We start from the raw sequence: 17,413 nt of genomic DNA, 5'->3' as shown, positions 1-17,413 counted from the left end.
TATTTTCCCTTTTAAGATTTTTATTATATTTAACTCTACTTGCGGATGATTGGGTGTAACTTTATTTTCTTTTTCTTTAGGCTTTCCCCTTTTCTTTGTGCAAAGGCAATTAGAGTGGGGTCGGTTTGATTGGTCCTCTGTTAACAACTAGGCATCAACCCCCTCATCATTTTGTTTTTGGTATTTCCATAAGAGTTTCAATGAAGGGTGATTATAAAACTGCCTACTTTTGAATTTCTCCTTCGAACAATCAACGGTTATATTTGTTCTTCGGATATGAATGTGTAAAAACCTAGGGAGCTTTTCCATTGGATGCCCAACGGTAATATATTGCTCATTCTAAGGGTCTTTAATGAGTTATTTCGAAATAAGAAAGGGTAAAAAGCAAAAGGCCATACTTGACATTAAAAACTTTGTGAGTTTCAAACGTTGTCATTGGACATGTGCGGGGTTGGAGAGAGAGAGAGAGAGGTCATATGCTCTCCATGACATGACTTTGATACACACTTGCCAGTGTGACGTGCAACGGGCGTTTTTTAAATTTCGATCTCAATTGATACAGTATTTGTAGTTGGATGATATACCTTAAACAATCCAATTAAGGCCTCCAAATTTTATCATAATATAAATTTTTGGTGAAAAAATTTTTTAGGATTATTTTAAAATTTACTTTTATATTTAATTCTAAAATTTTAAACTTCAAAAATAGTTAAAATCAAACAGATCTATAAAAATATGAAAATCTTGAAAATGGACGGCCTGAATAATGTATTGCAAGATGCAATATTTTTTGGACTGAAAATCTTTTTTCTTTCATATTCACAAATCTCGATGTCGAGATGATCAATTAGAGGTTTTTTCAATATTAAAACGACCTTTTCTGATAGATTTTTAAGGTGCGTCTATAATTCTACATTTTATGGTTGCAACCTTATATAAACTTTTTCTAATAACAAAATGGTGGGGTTTGTATAGAGCCGAGGCTCTAAACAATTAAAGTAAGGCACACCTTCAAATAGTATCAAGAAATGTGCTTTCAATAATGAAAATCTTTGTGATAGCTTTAAAAATATTTTCATCTTTAATTATAAAATTTAAAGCTTCAAAATCAGGGTAGATCAAGCAAATCTATGAAAACTTAAAAATCTTGAAAATTGACGGTCTAACAATATGTTACAAGATGTACTATTTCCAAAACTTGAAATCCATTTTTTTTATCATGTGCATGTATATCGATGTCGAGATGATCAATTTTAATATATTTGCGCATCAAAACAACCTCTTTTGGCGAAAGTTTTGACTAATTTGATTTTTTAGAGCCTCGACTCTATATAAACTTTTTCTTATAAAAAATCAATAATAACAAAAATCAGTAACAGTAGGAGTCTCGCACATTTCATTCTCCTGAATAGCCTAAGCCACCATTCCCAATCCAGACTGATGATAACCTTCAAAGAGGAAAATTGTTACATGCGTCGCCACCCGCATTTCTACATTTGCTCCTCTGCATTATAAAGCATCAATCTTAAAGATGGATGCAAATGGGTGGTCCATATAAAAACAACTGAAACTAACGATTTAAATTTTTTCTTCATAAAATTATAATTTTGTTTTTTAAAATTTATTTATTTTTTCATATCCATGATCTCCATTTTAGAGATTACATGTCCTTAAAAATTGGATCCGAATATCCATCTCAAAGATAGATTTTTATGAGTGGACTCATTTCTACATGGACTCATAGAAACCATGTCCCAGAAAAAAAGGGCAATGAAAGTTGAGTATTGTTAGGGCTGGCAATGACCGTCCCAAAAAATGTACGGCCTGAACCACAAACTGCAGCCCGAGGGCAGAGCTAGAGCCTGTGTTGGCCTGGCCTAGCCTAGCCCTCTCTTTTTGTTATTTTTCTTATAATTTTTTCTTCATTTGTTTTTGGCTTGGCCCAGCCTGTGTCCTATAAGAACATAGGTCAGGCAAAGCCCAAAGCTAGCCCGGCTCGTTGCCACCCTTAATACTGTGTAAATGCTAACCTTGAAACTAGTCTGACATCAAAAAGGGGACAGAAGGATACTTCTTCTCAAAGACCCACATCTTTTTTTATCCAAGGGCATCTCGAAAAAGTTTTAGAAGAAGAATCCCTAGGCCCCATGCTCAGATCGTAAGGAGTAAGCAAAGGACCAAGCCTTACCATGGCAAGGACCCACAAGAAGGGTCCTTGTCAACTATATCTGCCCTAGGGGCCCCTCTTGGAGCACCTCTACACCCTCTCTCCACGGCAATGCCCACACCGTGCTCCGTTTTAGCCTACATAGTTGCTCTCAATAATACATGGAAACCAACAGTCACTGTTGTCTTGTTTCGGTGGCTTGTCTGTAACACAATTTGTCTAGTTTGATTTGGACGGCTTAGATTCGTCCGAGGCAAGATCAAGATGGACTTAGATGTTTGTTTGAGTGGGGTCAGGCTTTATGTGCAGTTTTGTCATGCATATAAAGGCTTGCTTGGAGGTATAAAATCACCACTTTGTAAAGGGTGTGCACTACATTCCATCTAATTGTACTTTACTTCTTGTTTATTGAAGAGGAGATGCCATGCATTATAATAAGGATGGGGTTTCTATGAGTCGCCCGACTCATATGTACATAAGCGGGCCCACTAAAATTCATTTTAGATATTCTTTTCTTTTTTAGATTCTTTATTAAGGCCGAGATGATAATAACTATGAAAAAAAAAAAAAAAAAATTTTTTTAAAATTAAAATATAAATGTTTTTGTATTTTTTTGTGCACCGTCCATATCTTATTTACGGACAATACAATTTAGATAATGTCCATCTTTAGGATGGACATTTGTATGTCAGCGGGTTCTTGCGACCGCTGACTCATGAAACAATTTTTCCTATAATAATGAATTTCTAAACTCTCTTTTTTCTTTTTTCTTTTTTCCCTTTGATTGTTCAGTGAATTTCTTAATCTTTGGGCTTCACTTGATCAAAGGTGGATGATACTTCATCCCATGTGCCCGTGCTCATTTGAAAATTGGCCTAAAAAGGTGCTTCCTCCTCTAGGCATATTAAGATACTAACCTCTTCTTGCACGCGCACTCATAACACGTGTGGCTAGCTATATTAGCATGCCACTTTGGATGGTTGAGATGGGGCTTATTTCAAGATGGACGGCTCTAAAATGATGAGGGCTATGGGAAATGGGGACCTTTACTTGAAACTTTAAAAGTTAGGTCATTTTTAATAAGAACAGATAAAGGATGAAAGAAAGGGAGTGGATGGGTTCGAGGATGATTATGGGATTATTAAAGGAACTGCAAAAGAGGTGGGTGGAGATTAATTAATGCATTAATTGTTTTTAATATTTATTTATGCAATTTGAAGGTACCTCCGGGACCGTTTGAGAAGTAGGAAAAGATTGATTGATGAAGTGAGGAAATCAATCATATGTTGTTGGGCATTGATTTATAAATAACACGGGGACTCTGTTTTTTTGGGTACCCGATGATGTGCTTTTTATTTCATAATTGTTCTCGTGAGCACCGAAACTTTAGATTTGCTTCCTGATTATTTACTGCTTCAATTATGAAACCACTCAAGAAAAATAATAAAATTAATAGTAGAGTTGTATGAAACTCGAATGATGGGAATCTCTCTCTCTAAAACCAAATCTATGAAATCTCGTCTTTCTTGCTTTTCTTTGTTTTCTTCGGGTATGTTGGTTATTTTTTTACCAATCTTTTCCCCAAAAGACAAGAAAAGAAGCTTCATTGTTGTGGTTGGGTTGTAGAATTTAGGTTCCTTGAGTATTTTCTCGGAAGAAAGGGAAGGGAGAGTCGGTGTTTTAAAACCTACATAGTTAGCAAGTCACAGTTTAAAACACGATTTTTTCAAATTTTTTTTTATTTTTTAAAAAATTGTTCGATTTTTTTTAAATCGGTTAAGGACTTCGAGGTTTCAAAAGATTTTTAAAAAATCATATTTTTTAAATGAAACTAATATAGATCTGTATTTTATATTTTTTTCAAAATAACAAATTCAAAAAACTTCTTCTCTATAACTTTATTTCTTCATTAAGTTAATATTATTGAATTTTGGTTTAAAGATAAATACATTAAGAGTAGGATTAACTCAATAATCTTGATTTAACAAAAAAGAATTCATCAAAAATTTCGCCAATAAGTTCCTTTAATAAAAGTGTACGAAAATTACAAGCAATATATTCACCAAAAAACGTAATCATAGTAATGGTTTCTCAAAGTCCATGAACTCCAATATCACTGCTTCTGAAAAACCATGAACTCCAATATCACCGCTTCTGACAATGTTTATGGAAGTAACATTGGCACCTTTGACACCCAAAACGGCACTCGCACTCTTTAAGATCATTCAAATTTAAAAGCATTCCAAAATTTTGGATATAATTGATGATATTCCTTTACTTAACAAATATGCAAATTATATCGAACACAACTTGCATATGCTAGAAAATACTCTGTAGGGTAATCCACAGACGATTCTCGAGATAGATGGTGGATATCCGGGGAAATGTCACCCTGCCATCAGAGCAACAGTTTATGTTCACTATATGTCTCAATAGCGGTGTACCGGGACTCGACCGCGTAATTTTAACCCGACTAGTATGCACAACTCAAAGATATTAAAAAAATATTAAAAATGTGGGATTGATCTATCATTTTTTATATATGATTTTTATTTTCCTTTTACAAAGATTGGTGAGTGTTTTCGCATAAATCTCTTTTTTTTAATTTGACCTTTTTTTTAAGATTTTAAAATGTCCCCAACTATAGACTTGTTTTTTCTAAATCTATTTTTCCAATATTTTTTTAAGCTTCTGTGAACTCATTGAGGTTGCTTTTTGTTTTAATTTTTTTTGTTTTTATTTTTGAAAAATCTTTGTCATTTTTTTCAATTTATTAAGGCTTTTTCAGTCAATGTCCGAGTCCTAAGGTTTCGCTGAGTTACTCGGCTCGGCCAAGAGCCGAGTACCTTGGTCGTACCCCGCTTAAGAATGAACTGAAGATGTGTACCCTATGCATTACAAACTATACACAAGTTGCATGTCGAATATGCTAGTGTACTAAATATATTTGTTGCATAGTAGATGCGGCAACTTGATACCACCCAATATTTGCTCTTTGCGACAAAAACCAGATATTAAGGGTACATTTGGTACACGTAAAAATACTTCGGTCAAAATATTTTCATATAAAAAAACTCCCTATGTAGTTGTAGAAGTTTTTTTCAAACCCATTTGTCAGCCAATTTGTGGGACAGATGCACCAGGAGCAATTGGTGTGTAAAACTCCTGCACCTAACATATATGGAGGAGTTCACATATAGGAGTTCTTTTGTGTGAATGTATTTTCACATAAATATTTTTCCACGTACCAAACATGCCCTAAATGTGGTTCCCGTTGATGGATACTCACTCCGGCACAATTGATATCCATTGTCCATCAAAGCAACAGAGACCGCACGTTAGTGCTATACACAGTTCCATATTACGAAAGAATAGGCGTTAAAAAATCACCGATCAATTATTCTTTCTTTTTCAGAATTGGAAATCAATCCTCTTCTCTTCTCTATAGAGCCCATTATTTCTTTTTTATAATAAATCATCAAATGAATGTATTATAGACTGGGAAGATGATCTATACAATTATTTTTTATATTTTTATTATTTTAATTTTTAAATTTTAATAGATTCATTGATTTTGCACGCAACTACTCAATTCAACCAATTCGAATCAATGCGGAACATGGCCGATCCACATGTATTAAAACTCAATGAAAATCCAATAAACAACTCCATTCTAGTCGTTAAGACTCGAAAGCACGTTAGTCAACCGTTGGGGGTTTGGAGACAGAATAGCTTACTAGGCCTCCACTAATTACGTGGGATTTTCACGTGCGCACGATTCACCTTCTAAAGAAGTTTAAATTAAGGAATGGAACCTTGTGAAATTTAATAATTGGAAAAGAAAATTTAGATTTTTAAGTTAAACAAAGGATCCTTGTAAGATTAAAAAAAGTGAAGAAATCTCAAAAAAGAAAGCCAACGGCACCAAATGGATTGATTACTTAATCTAAACGTGGTAAAAGTGTACAATCAAAAAATCACCGACCAATCAAATCAACAGTCAGGTGATTTACCTTCCTTGGATGCCCTTCATAAGAGAATATCTTTTACTACCATTTTCGTCTAGCCTTCATTGGGAAGAGTTTTTCCACTTTGACTTGATTTGTATTAGGGCAATATTAAATAATCAATGAGAGGTGTACTTTCAAGTTTTGCTAAAAGATGCAGAAGCTTTAAGATGGATTAAAAATCTATTTGGACATTTGATTATGAAATTTAAAGCTATAAAAATAGTGTAGACCAATTAGATCTATAAATAATTAAATTCTTTTAAAATGAGCAGTCTACTAGATAATATGTTACAAGATGTAACGTTTTTAAGATTCTAAATATTTTTTTTTTTCTATCTCCATGCATCTTGTGGTAGAGATGATCAATTATAGGGTTTTTTGACGTCGGAACAACCTTTTCAAGTGGATTTTAGGATGCACCTTACTTTTATCGTGTAAAGTTGATACTTTATATAAACTTTTTCCTTCTGCATTGATTTTCAAAAATGAAAGAGTTTTTCGATTTCATTTGAGATCTCAAGTTTCCCAATTTGCTCCTCGAATTTAATTGAAGTTTGAAGTTTCTTAATTGAGAAAGATGAACTATGCCTCTCATGACCATAGGAAATTGATCGCCATTACCGTCCAATCACTGGTTGGAGGTGATTAAGAGAGGGGACCTGAAACAAACACAACATCACGCTAAATGGTGGGGCCTGCTCCTCCTGCATCACCATCAAACACTTGATTGAATAATGATGCACCTCATGCTTGTAGAATTTCTTTTGCTTCAAGCCACTTTCCTGGATTCTTACGTATGTAGCATGCTCTTGCTTGATTGTGAGAGAGAGAGAGAGAGAGAGAGAGAGAGAGAGAGAGAGAGAGAGAGAGAGAGAGAGAGAGAGAGAGAGAGAGAGAGAGAGAGAGAGAGAGAGACCTTAAAATCCTAGATCTTGTGCTCGGTCCATCAAATAGACATTAAAGTCAGTATTGAAGTTGGAGATCAACAGTAGCATTTTTTGGCCTAGAAATCAATTTATTTTATGTTAATATTAGAGATAGCTAAAAAATGATTTGTAACGTTTTAAAGACAAGTTCCCTTGACATATTGTTTTGGCCACGGGTCAAGTGTACAGTTTGCTACCGCTGAACCATATGGTTATTTTTCTTGTACTTATTGCCAAAAGATTTTCATACTCCCATGGGAGCAATACTGTCCATTTACTCCCTGGGGTAAAACTCAATCTAGGGGTGATTTTGGGATCATAAATTTTAGGGATTTGACATCTTCAACTATAGCGTAACCTCAAAACAAAAACAAAAAATTACAAATCATTCTCACTATGCACTTGAGAAAACTAATATCTCAAGATTGATTCACAACCATCCAACTTATTGAGGACATGATCTAATTGTTAAAAAACATAAAATTCAAGTTCTCTATTTTTAAAATAATCATTTAGTGATTTTTAAGTAGTTCCCAAAATTTTAGATTAAAAGAATCCCCCCAAGTAAGTTTCTACGTCAGGGAGCAGATGAACATGCTCCTATAGAAGCAAAATATGTGTGCTCTTACTAATGCATTTATAGCTCTGTGGGTGCAAAGGAACTACACTAGTGTATGTTGTTGCATGCATCATCTAGAGATGAAAGGGATTTTGGTAAATATACACCAAGTCAAAAAAAGTCATTTATATCTTTTATCTTGTTGAGTTGTTGTATACCAAGTCAGAAGTTATATATATCCCTGTGATGTTGGGATTACCACCATATAAACCTCTATATACATCCATTTGTAATGAAAAACACACAAGCTTTTCTTATTTCACATGGTATCAGAGCACCATTGGCGATCCCCATAGCTTTCTTTTTAGCAAAATTTCTCTCATCACTTTTGTCAAAATTTTGGGGTTGAGCATCCATACTATTGGGAAGACTCACTTATGTGGTTTTTTTATGCTCTTTCTCTCTCTCAAGTTTTGTAGAGGTTAGGATTGACTTTAATTCGTTGACTCTCAATAAAGCGTTTATTCTCAAGGGGTCCTACTAGGATTTGTGTAGTCATTCGGGTTCAAAATAAGAGTTTTTAGGAATTCACTTAGCCAAAGTTTCTAGAGGATGTCTACAAGCCCACATATATATCTCCATCATGTTTTATGTGTTCCTTCATTTTCCTTTAACCTTGTATCTTTTAGCAAACTCACTTCCTCTCAACCTTGCTTAGTTACATTTTCTCATGATTATTGTATTTTTCAAGACTAGTTCAAGAAGATAACGATTGCAGTAGCTAAACAATATAGTGATCTCTATTATTTTCATGCTTATGATATTCCAAGTGCTACTCTCTCAATCAAGTGGGATAGTTTTGATGCCTGGAATTGTGGGGGTGACTACATATTAACCTCTGCGTATCTTATAAACTATATCCCAAATCCTATATTATCCAACAAAGCCATTTTTGAACAACTTTTTCACAAGCCTCCAACCTATTCACATTGCGGGTATTTAATTGCTTATGTTAAGCAACCACTCTTGCATACAACTGCAACAACTTTGACCCTCGTGCCCATAAATGTATCTTTGTTGGCTATCCATATGAACAAAAAGGCTACCATTTGTTTGATTTTCAGAACCAATTTTTTTTACTAGTAGCAATGCAGTCCGCTTTGAAATAGTCTTCCCCTTCAAATCCGATGATTCCTCTACCCCACCTACTCCACCATCTTCTGTTTTGCTTTTACTTGTTTCTTGATAGCTTACCATCCTACACTGCTACTCAAATTACTAACAAGTTACCTTCCATTCCCACCGACTACATCTTCCATGCGTCACTGGTTAGGTGCCTCGATCTCGCCCTCCGGATCTGGATGATCTGGTGGCATGTGTCTTGTGTTTCAGGGGAATCCGAGATTTTGAGATCGCTCTCTTGAGAACCTTGCTCAAGAGCAAGAGCAGGTATACCAACCAATGAGAGAGGAATTTAAGGTGGGTTCGGGACTTACTTGGGCTGGTTAGCGTGGGTGTCCTTTTAGATCACGAAGAAAGCCCCCCAGTTCTACAACTGGTTCGGAATCGCCTCCCTTGGCCTGTATTTTTCTATTTCTACAATCACGCACACATGGTTAATTTTACAAGACAAATGGGCCGAGGGACCCCACCTTGTCTTTAGGTGAATGTACACAAGTGTGCACATTCAAAGGAGAAAAGATAAGAAATGATGAGATGAGGGTTGGAAGAAGGAAGAAGAGAGAAGAAAAGAAAAGAAAGAGACGTTTGACCAGGTGGCTAGCCTAACAAGTGGCTAGATTGGCATGATGATTGACCTGACGTGGTAGCATGACGGGCACGGTAATGTGGACTGGTACAACGATCATACTACTCAACGACAGAATACCAACACCGACCAGCCTGGCACAACGGGTAGTTCGACATGGCAGCAAGACGGGCACTTAGACCAGCATGGCAACAATACTGCTTGACGACGAGGCTACCGTGATAGTGCTAGACTTGTCCCTTGATCAAATGATAGAGGGAGAAGAAGAAGAAAGAGAAAGAAGAGAGATAATAAGAGAGAGAAAGAAGAGAGAAAACAAGAGACAATAGAAGAGAAAAGAGAAGAGAGAGAAAAGCATGGACAGCGATGGACTTCCACCGTCCATGACAGTGAAAGAGGAGAGAGAAAGTAGATGGATAGTGATAGACTTCCGCCATCCATGATAAAGATAAGATGAGAGAGAAGGAACATGGACGATGATGAACTTCTGCCGTCCATGATAGAGACAGAGACAAGAATGTGAAATGAATGTCATGCACGGCGATGAGCAGCACCGTGCACCACATGAGAAAGGCGAATTTGGATAGAGGCTCGACCCCCACTTGAGTTAAGGCCCGGCTCACTAAGCATATTTCCAAAAGATAAAGGAAGGCTGAGAACGTCATACCTGGTGATGAGCATCGACGTGCATGATTGGAGGGGAGAGAGAAAAGAAATCAGAGTGAAGGCAAGAAAGACAGGGAAGAGGAAAGAGGAAAGAGGATTTTAAGAAAGAAGAAGAGGAAAGGAAAGTAGAAAAAGAAGAAAGGAAAGAAGAGAGGGCAAAGGAAAGTGAGGAAAGAAATTGGGAAAGAGACGGAGAAGAAATAAGGAAAGAAAGAGAAAGAGCTTAGAAAAGAGAAAAGAAGAATAAGGAAAGAGAAGAGGAAAGAGGTACACACAGCGCTGCCAACATTGTGGGTGTTAGAGAGAAGAAAACAGAAAGAGAGATTCATGCATAGCGTTGCCATCACTGTGCATGTTTAGACGGAGAGAGACAGAGAGAAAGATAGAGCAAAGAGAGAATAAAGAAAGAAGGAGAAGAGGAAGAAGAAGAAGAGAGAGAAGAAAATGCACACGGCATTGCCATCGCCGTGTATGTGAGATATAGAAAATAAAATAGAGAGAGAGGTTCTTGCATGGCGTTGCCATCTCCATGCACATTCAGTTAGAGAGAGATGAAGAAGAAGAAGAAAGAGAAGAAGAAGAAAATGAGAGAATGGGATACACACAGTGTTGCCATCACTGTGTGGGTTTGAGAAAGAGAAGGAAGAAGATGACATGCACGGCTCTGCCACAACCGTGCGTGTTCACTGAGAAAAAGAGAGAAAAGCCGAGAAAAGAAGAAGAAAAATAAGAGAAAGGAAGCAATAGAGCAAAAAAACAAAAAAGAGAGAGAAAGAGATAGAGACGAGAGGAGGAGAGAGAAAGAGATAGACACGAGAGGAAAGAAAAATTACCTTACCGAAAGATACCAGCCCTTTTCTTCTCTCTCCTCTCTCTCTCTCCAAGACGCACTCACAAATTCAAAGAAGAAACATGAACTTTATTGATCAATTGAATGCCTGAGGGGGAATAAGGGAAGAACCCTTTACAATTAGGTTTAGCATGTATTTATAAAATTGGGCCCAAACATGGGCGGATGCCCAAAAACTATCTCAATTGATCATTACAATTTAATTGAATTAAAATAAATTATAAAAAAGGTACAAAATTACTATTTTGCCCCTGCCTAACAATTCATGATATATCAAAACAGCCCCTACTACCGCCCTAGAACACACGTGATCTTCCGTGGATGATCCGGGGATACTCTGACACCCGTTTGTCAAAAAGATGATTGTTTTCTTATAAGGCTCGATATGGCGATCGATTTGATACCAACTTCGAGCCATGAATCATGTTTTTAAGCTCCGATCTGATGAATTGAAATTTGGATGAATCTTGAAATCTTCAGATCGATAGTGTCTTCGTTCCTTGATGTTTCTTCATGATTTCTTTGCAGGATCACACTAAGCATGCTGTAACGATCGCGTTGCAACAAACACAGCTCGATTTCAGGCTCGGACGAAGATTTTGTAACTTTTGGGTTATAGTCAAAAGCTGAAATTCTGGCGTCAAAGTTTACAGTCACTTTATTGGCTTTGTGTGCAAAATATGATTGTTCATCATGTACGGAGTTCAGACCAGAGATATCCTTAAACCTTACGCATATGATGGAACTGGTCTTGCATCAATCCGATGCGCGAGCACTTTGATTTGGCTGCTCGATGGAGGAGTGTCGCTGCTGATTTTCTTGCAACTTTCTTCACAGATTTACTACTTCTCTCTAGCTTTGCTCCTTGTCCGGGTGTTGTCATGGGTCGTGCCACATATCGAAATGCTCGTTTCGACGAGACGAACATGCTCACAAAATTTGACAGCGATCTGACTCGAGACGAATGAGATATGGCCCCTCAAAAGTCAATACTCGAGACCGTGATTTGGTGCAGAGAGGGCACATGGGAATAGTGTGCGACTTGCCCCTTTTTAGTCTTTTACCCATAACTTTGTCCTGAAGTGTCTGATTGAGCCGAAACTTGACCCAAAGGGGTTTTCGACCGTGCCAGATCCAATGACGGTGGTCCCACAACAATTTGATGTATCAAAAATAGAGATTTAGTTACGGAGGCCGTTTTAGGGTGCTAGAGACTGATTTTTCTAAAATTGTTTCTTTGTCTGCACTGCCTTAGACATGTCGGATTACAATGAAACTTGGAAGATGGTATTTTGAAGTGCTTGAGAACATTCTGACATAATTTGGGGCAATTCCAAGGCTGTCGAGAATTAGACTGTAATTCAGGCTTTATTGATCGGCTTCCTCTTTATTTTGCATCAAGGACCAAGGTGCTAAAAAATGTCTTCAACAGTCACTTACTCCCCACCATATACCTACCTTCCACATGGATACTAACCAGCCTTCCTCTGATCCTTATGTTAGTTCCTTGTCGGCCCCAGCGAATTCATCAACAACCTTCTTAACTTCATGATTCCTACTATTCATAGGCCATGCTGCCATATTACTTCATGCCACCTTCTATGATAGGTTCAAAAAACGATACTCGTCACCCCTTTTCCAATTTTATTTCATATAAAAATTTGTCTACTTCTCACCAAAATTTGTCTTATATGTATCTTTTATAGCCGAACCCACCTCATTTTCACAAGTTGTGCTCGATCCCAAATGATGTGAAGAAATGATGAATGAATTCCAGGCCCTCTAGCTAAGCGAGACTTGGTCCCTTAGTCACTTGCCACCTTACTAGAAGCCATCGAATGTAAATAGGTATACAAAGAAATTCCGTTTTGATGTCTCAATTGAGTGTTACAAGACTCGATTGGTGGCCAAATATTATAATAAAAAAATGTCTTTACTACCATGAAACGTTTTCTCCAGTCACAGAGTTAATCATTGTACTCTATGGTTGACCCCCTCTCGAGCAACCACTTGACCAGCACGAGCGCGTGTGCCCCTCGTGCGTCACTTGCGGATAATTATGTCAAATTATGAGAGGATTTTAATGCGCTACAGGAGATGGATTCAAACACCTACCTCACCGCGGTTGTGAGTTCGTGAGATAAGCTCGAGCTATTGCCCTCTTAGTTCAATACATGACAGCCCTCTTACTATTCAACAACACAGTTTGGATATGGCCTGTGAATGGAATCTGAATGGGATATACTTCTCTCTGATGTACCTCTTAATGTGTAAGTTACTCTAATTTGTAGGTTGAATGACTTAAAGAAGAGAGAGAAGAAAGAGAAAGATAGGAATGGGTAAATGGGGGTTTAAAAGAAATACGAGGTAGAAGAAAGAAGTGACGAGACGACCCAAAGGGAATTGGGCCGCCTTCCAGTGTAACCTCTCACAAGAGGTATTACCGGAGACGAGGGAAGCTTTAGGTTGAAAGCCTTGGTACCTGAAGGGTTCGAAAAATGGAGTAACAATAATGAGCCTATAACTATGTCACTAAACCGAAGAGTCCCCTAAAAGTGGTCAACTGAGAGAAGAGAGTAAAGAGGAAGGAAGCTTCTCACAATCCAAGCACTTCGTGACTTAGTGGTTAGAGTAGTGAAAGGGTGACTCAGGATGACCCCGACCTGAGTGTAAGACAATCAACATTCTTATGACCCAAATTCACTGTAGGGGAATGTGGTTAGAGTAGCAATCCCAGGATTAGAACCCTAAAACACTATCCTAGAATGACCCCAAGTCGAGTGTTTAGGTAGTAAAAGAAAGCAACTAGCAAAGAGAGAGAAATAGAAAGATGACGAAATAAAATAAAGAAATAAATGATTGGCTAAAGGAGTATGGTTTAGAGAGAAGAGAATGTAAAAATGTGGGTGCAAGTGTAAGGGATAAGGGGCAATTAGAGGCAATGTGAAGGCAGGGGCAAATAGAGGTTATGGGGTGTAGCAACGGGTAGAGGTTAGCAAGGGTATAAGGGTGGTTAGGAGGTCAACAAAGGTATTGGGGCATGTAAGGGTTTAGGGTTTGATAGGCACGGACGTGGGTTAAGATATGTTAGGGTCATGTAGGGGTGTGTAAGGGTGAAGGTGGATGTAAGCACGAATGGGAGATATGATATGCTAAGGTCAGGTAAGGACTAGGGTGTAATAGGTGCAGACGAGAGCTAAAGAGTGATGAGGCATATACGAGCTAGTGTGTGATGGCACTAGTTAGATGCCTCGATCTCACCCTCAGGTCAAGATGACCTGGTGGCGTGGCTCTGGGGTCGAGATGGACCCGGGACCTGAGACCGCTTTCTCGTGAACCGTGTAAAGGAGAACGTGGGCAAGAATACCAACCGGTAAGAGAGGATTGAGTTCGTGAGGTGGGACTTACCTCACGTGGGTCAGTGACATGCTCGGGCTAACTCACATGGGTGCCCTCTTAAATCACGTAGAATGCCCCCTGGCCTGTGGCCTGGTTCGAAATCGTCTTTCTTGGCCTCTTTTCTTCCTCCTTGCAAATACACACACAACACACACATTATAATACAAACCAGTGGGTTTGAGGATCCCACCTTGTCATAAGGTGAGCGCACACGGGCGTGTGTACTCAATGGAAAAAAAAATAACATGATTGAGTCCGTGTCAATTCGACAGCCTTATGGCGTCTCCTTGATAAGGGACTCTTAGTACATATTTTACGGTAAAGGGAAAGAGAAAAGGAGTCAGATGGAGAAAAGACATTAAAAAAAAGAGAAAGAAAGAGAAGGAGATAGAAAGAGAAAAAGAGAGACGAAGGAGATAGGGTGTGCACCCACTAAACCTTCCTAAAGAGAGAAAAGATGAAAAAAAAAAACAAAAGAAGAAGAGAAGAGAAGGAAAGAAAGAAGAGAAGTGAAAGAGAGAGAAGAGAAGGAAAGAAAGAAGAGAAGTTAAAGAGAGAGAAAAAGTTTGATTGAGCGGCTAGGCCGACACAATGGCGAGATTGGTTAGACGGTTGGTTTGGCGCGACAGCTTGACGGGTTTCATGACTTGACCGGCACGACGGCTAAACTGCTCGACGATAAGACCGGCACAACAGCTGGTCTAACACAACAGCTAGTCTGGTGTGGCAGCTAGACGGGCTTGGTAACTTGACCGGCACGACAGCTAAACTGCTCAACGACAAGATCAGCATGGTGGCTGGCCTGGTGCGGCGGCTGGTCTGACGCTGCAGCTTGACAGGCTTAGTAACTTGACCGGCACGATGACTAAACTGCTCAACGACAAGATTGACATGGCAGCATAAGGCTTAGCCTACCCTCTAGTTAAGCAAGCAAAGAAGAGAGAGGGGAGAAAAGAGAAAGAGGTCGTGCTCGGTAGTATGCACTGTCATACAAGACAGAAAAGAAAGAGAGAGAAAGAAGTGTCACGCATGACATTGTGTGCTGTCGTGCGGACAAAAAGGAGAAGAGAAGAAGGGTCCTGCTCGGTAATGCTCACTATTGTGCGAGACATAAAGGAGAGAGAAGGGAGAAGAGGGAGAAGGTCGCGCTAGACAGCGTGCACTGCAATGTGAGGTAGGGAGAAGAGATAGAAAAGAGAGAAGGTCGTGCTCAACAGCATGCACTGCCATGTGAGGCAAAGAAAAGAGAGAGAAGGTCAAGCTAGATAGTGTGTATTACTGTGCAGGATAGAGAAGGGAGAAGAGAGAAGAAAGAGAAGGTCATGCTTGATAGTGTTCATTACCATACGAGACTGAGAGAAGAGAGAAGACAGAAGAGAGAGAAGGTCACGCTCGGTAATATTTACTATCGTGCGAGACTGAGAGAAGAGAGAAGAGAGAAGAGAGAGAAGGTCGCACTAGGTAATGTGCACTACCACACATGACAGACAGAGAGAGAAGAGAGAGAAACTTTATGCACGACAGCATGTGCTGTCGTGCTTGACGGACAGGGGGAGGCATGAGAAAAGAAAGAAACATAGAGAGAAAAGGAAAGAGAGAAAGAGAAGGAAAGAAGAACAGAGAGAAAGAAAGAAGAAGAGAGAAAGGAAAGAAGAAGAGAGAAAAAGGTAAGAAGAGAGAGAAAGGAAAGAAGAAGAGAGAGAAAAGGGAAAGAAGAAACGAGAGAAAGGAAAGAAGAAGAGAGAGAAAATGGAAAGAAGAAGAGAGAGAAAGAAGAGAGAAAGAAGAGAGAGAAGAAGAGAGAAAAAGAAGAGAGAAAAAGAAGAGAGAAAGAAGAGAGAGGAGAGAGAATAAGAAGAGAGAGGTGAAGAGAGAGAAAGAAGAGAGGAGAGAAAGTTACTTTTGAGGCTTAGGGGTACCCGTTCAGATTTTCTCTCTCCTCTCTCTCTTCAAGCCGTGACTCAAAACTCAAGCAAAAGGGAATTTTTAATTGATGAAAAAATGGTCCTTTACATGTAGAGAGTATGTCCTTATATAGAAGTGGGGCCCAAACATGGGTGAATGATCAATTTCAAACTTAATTTATGAAAATTAACAATTAAATGAATTAATGAAAATTAAGAAAATAGGGAAAAAATTATGATTTTGCCCTTGCACCAACAATATGTGAAATTTCAAATCAGTCCCCGTAATGGCCATGCAATGTTCACGATCTTCCGAGATCCGTTCGGGGTCCTTCTGATTTTCATCCGAGCAAAAGATTATTCTTTTCTTGATCGGCTCGAGAAGACGATTGTTTTGATACCCTTTTCGTGCCATGGATTGGACTCTCGGGCCATGATCATGATGCGACAAAAACATGAGCAAACGTGCTTTCTTAGATTTAGGATTAAGCCTGTTTCTCAATATTTTTTGCTAGTTTGTTCATCATAACATGTTGCCATGACTGTTCTATAAAAAGAAAGGCTCGATTTGTTGTTCGAACGACCATTTTCCAAATTGAAAAACTTTGGTCAGAGTTTGGATTTCGATGGCTAGAAATTGTAGAAACTTCAGAATCATCATGCATCAAATCTAACGGTCCATCACGTGCAAGGTTTGGCTCAGATGAAGCCTCTGACCTTGTGCTCGTAATGGGTTTGGTTTGAAGTCGATCCAACATGTGAGCATCGTGATATGACCGTTTGATCGAGGAGACATGTTTCTGATTATTTCCTACTACTTTTGGAAGTTTTCGGCAAACTTCTCTCTTTGATTTCTCTCGACTCATACTGTACCATCATGTGTACCGTATATCAAATCGACCAAGTCGATGAGACGAACATGCTCGCAAAATTTGAGTTCGATCCGACCGGGGATGAGAAAGATACGACCATGTGAAGTTTGCCCCTCAAAATTAAGAACCGCAGTTTCCATTAATAGAAACTGGTTCACCGAGGGTGCATCGTAATAATATATGACCTACGCATTTTAGGTAATGTGGCCATAACTTTCTCCATAAGCATTTGAATGTGTCGAAAATTGATACCTGGGGTTTTTTGAACGTTCTAAATCCAATGACGATGGTT

This window comes from Amborella trichopoda, chromosome 4 (genome assembly GCF_054954075.1).
Source record: "Amborella trichopoda isolate Santa Cruz 75 chromosome 4, AtrichopodaSantaCruz75HAP2 v2.0, whole genome shotgun sequence".
Classification (NCBI taxonomy): domain Eukaryota; kingdom Viridiplantae; phylum Streptophyta; class Magnoliopsida; order Amborellales; family Amborellaceae; genus Amborella; species Amborella trichopoda.
The sequence above is the reverse complement of the archived record's forward strand: the minus strand, read 5'-3'. Positions refer to the sequence as shown.